The sequence below is a fragment of the Polistes canadensis genome, unplaced genomic scaffold (assembly GCF_001313835.1).
Source record: "Polistes canadensis isolate GaletaPanama2010 unplaced genomic scaffold, ASM131383v1 scaffold_560, whole genome shotgun sequence".
Taxonomy (NCBI): domain Eukaryota; kingdom Metazoa; phylum Arthropoda; class Insecta; order Hymenoptera; family Vespidae; genus Polistes; species Polistes canadensis.
In genome coordinates, this window is record NW_014570107.1 from 21,181 (window position 1) to 25,142 (window position 3,962).

Here is a 3,962-nt window from a genome sequence, read left to right on the forward strand (position 1 = left end):
ATGTATTTTTCAATTCTCTACAACTTTTGTTTGAAACTTTTTTCGATTTAATGCCTAGATTCTAAGATACGGCCGTTTTTTTACCCTTTTTTACCCTTTTTCTCAAAGATCTCCTGGTCCAATTGCAAAAAAATTTGCACCATTCGATTCAGCRTCGTCGAATTACCATTATATCAAGTTTCTGGCAAAGTGGTCAAAAATTTGGCACTTGGCCCTTTTATTGCCTGGACTAATAAAACTGTTTTTCCCATTAAAAATCCTACATATATGGTTAGAAAATGTTTATAATCACATTTAAATATTTTCATAAAAAAATGCCGGATATACAATAAATAGTACTGATAAAGCATTTAGATTAATGAGAATTGGTTCAATTTTTAATAATATGATAACGGATGAAAAAAAAACGAAAGATGCATGGTTAAAATTTTCCAGGGTATCAAAATAACGTTCAGTAAAAAAAAGAAGAATATTTATGTGTGATCAAAATTATAGGAAGGATAAAACAGAACTATCATTTTTAAAAACAATTACTTTTCAATTCTAAAATTTATACCTTTTGTAATTACGATCAAATCTAACCTTTCCATCTGAGATATCCAGATGACATAATAGTTGAAGTTATGGGTATAGAATAAAAATACGGTGAAGAATGACTAACATTTACACTTTATTGTACCTCATAATATCCATATTGATAATGTTTTTAGAGGATTCTCAAATGATTTTCGTCTTATTAATAGTTAGAAGAATGTCAAGATTTAATACAGTATTTCTCATGTATTGTCTTTTTTCAGACGGAACTACTTTTTACGCTCCAAAAACCGTATTCGACAAAAATTTTCATCATTAGACAATAAAACACCAACCTACAAAACTTTTTAATAAATTAAGATGTCATTTCCGCCTTTATAAACAAACAAGATTCTTCTGCATTTCAAGTCATAAATAACAGCCACGTATGGAACATCAGCTTTGATCACTATTGGATCTTCTTTTTTTATGGAATCTGGTTTTTTTGGTCTGAATTCATTAGGGACATCGTTAGCTATGATGTCTATCACGGTAAATAAATATGAAGACACACTAGGTGGTTTATTTACAGAAGAAATTGATGAAAAAAGATCCATAGTGTTTAGTTCAGTGAACAAACGGTCTTTTTTAAGAATCGATAAAACGATATTTCTTTCTGATAAGAGGTTAATATAAGACTTTAGGCCACCTGGACATAATTCCATAAATACTTTCCAAAGTGTTCCGACTTCGACGTTGATACTTTATGGAATCAAATATAATATCACTGGATCTCTACTTAGTTTATACTCATTTATCTTACACGGTAGAACAACTACCTCGAATTTTATTCCATCTACATTTTTATAATCATATATAAAATCTCCTTTTATCTTAATAGATTTGGTTTTTTGACGAGAGCCATCTCTCAAGGTAAACAACTTTTTTGTTAGTTTCATATCTCCCTTAACATAATTATAATACTCACTAACGGACGTATAAATTTTATTTACACTCAACATATTTTCAATTCTCAAATTAGATGCTTCTTTTTTACATCCAGTTTCGTCTATCCAGGAATTATACTCATCCAAATTGTTCTTTTTTCATAAAAATCGTATCCTATAAGGTGACATGAAGTTTTTTCTGGTAATAGATTATTCTTCTGAGAAGGTTCAAGAATACACGTAGAAAAGAAACAATTTTCAATTGCATTATACCTAATTCTAAAATCTGTATTGATTAAATGGTTATCACAAAGATTTCGATTACTAATACCATATTCCTCTTTATATATTTGCAAAGACAAATTATATAGACTAATAAATGGCGAAAAACAACAAGTTCCCTGATTTTGTTCTAAGAATAATAGTGAGGTTTTAAAGTCATATTCATGAGTAGACTCTAATAGAAACTTTTCTTTGGTTGTAAATATATAGTCACTAGAATTGTCTATGTGTTATAGTTGCATTGTTCATGAGAATTAACATAAAACTAAACTTCATATACTTTATAATGGGTTACTTGTTTTTTTCGATATAAATTACTTTTATTTTTTTTAATTTGCCTTATTTTGTTTTAATCAAACAAATTCGAGTGAAAAAACGGAGTTATTATGAGGAAAACACCAAAGCAAATTATTTATGATTATATTTTGGTAAATTCCACAGTTTATTTGTCTATCCACATTATTTTTCAATTTATACTTCGAAAAAATCCAAATAGAATTTTGGATTGTCAAGGTTTTGCTAAAACTAGTGAAAGTGATTTTTTTTTTATTTTACGATCACCAATTCAACGTCAGAATATGAGTTAATATAAGGTAATAGAGAGAATCTGAACATTTTCCTTTTTTCTATTTACATTTTATGATGAAAAATCATATAAAGAAAAGATATTTACAAAAAAAAATATGTTAATATGACAAACTGTCTTCAATTAGAAAATCTTGATATTTTTATGAGAAAAATTACAACCAGAATACTTCTCCAGGAATATAAATTATCGTTGTGAACAAATTGAGCCGTTTATTTTGAAAGTGGCCTAACTCCATTTGTCAATTATTTTCGATTACGMATGGTTACATCTACAACTTCAAATTATCTATCAATACAGCATTTAAGATTACTTATATTCCGAGTAAATACGGTAATTCTGGACACATAAGTTTTCAGAGTTAGTTGAATAACTGAGCCGTTTATTTTGAAAGTGGCCTAARTCCATTTACACTTAAATTACTGYTACTTCAGTAGCATATTATAAACGCAATATAACAAAAGCGTTAATAATAATTTACTGTTTGTCCCCCGAGATTATTATAATATTATCGAAAAGTGTCGGAAATGTAATAACTTTATTGTACATGAAATGAAACAAGAAGATTTTTAATCAACAAAATTATTAGAAGACGCAATTTTTAAAAGGGTAAAGAATTCTAACAGAGAACCAATAAACTGGTTTAAAATATGTTTCACATACACAAAATGTAGATGAGTAGAAAATTGTTTTGTAATTTATGTTTGTAAAAAATGTTTTGAATCTATTAATTTATGTTTTTAAAGTGTTATAAAGATATGTAAATAAAATGAGTATTGTTTTTTTTCAATTTGAAGCATCTTAAATTATGTTGAATGGATTTCGGTTCCTTCAAATATTATAACGAATCTGGTTGTTAATTTTGAAAGTGGCCTAACTCCATTCTTGGTAAGAAAACGCATATTATTCACTTAATAATTGCCATTATTTTAATGAGAACTGTAAATTTAATACACTTTAGATACACTTAAGCAGCATAACTCATTGGTATTCTGTACGTATATTTTTAATTGCGTTGAAACATAAAACCTTAAATATCTCAATTTAAGTATAAATGGACTTAAGCCACTTTCAAAATAAACGGCTCAATTAATTGATGAAATCATCCATGCGTTTATTTTTTTGTAAAACTTCAAAATTGGGAATTTCAACTATCTTACGTATTTTTCTTTAAATTATGCTCTTTTCTAAGACTTCTACGATTTATAAAATAGCGTATCGTTTTTATTTTTGCGTCATGATGGTGGTTATTAAAAGAAAAATTTATTTTTATTTGTTTGTTCGAATAATGCAAAAAATATATTTTTGAACAAACGTTAAACTCAAGGTTACATGATACGATTATTAATTACGTTATCTTATACCTCTCAAAAATATACACAAATTCGACTATAAATAGTTATGTAAAATTTAAAAGAACTTTTAAAAAGTGAAATATTAAATTTGAGTGTAAATAATGTTTAACACTAGAACTACGAAGATTTACTATATACCTATTTCAACCAACCGGTCATTTTGACCGGTTTTTTTTGTTTAAGTAAACAAAATAGTAGAATTCAAGAAATAAAACTATAAATTCATAAGATAATTTAATTTTCAAGAAAATAAAATATATTTCATTCAACTATTGTAAT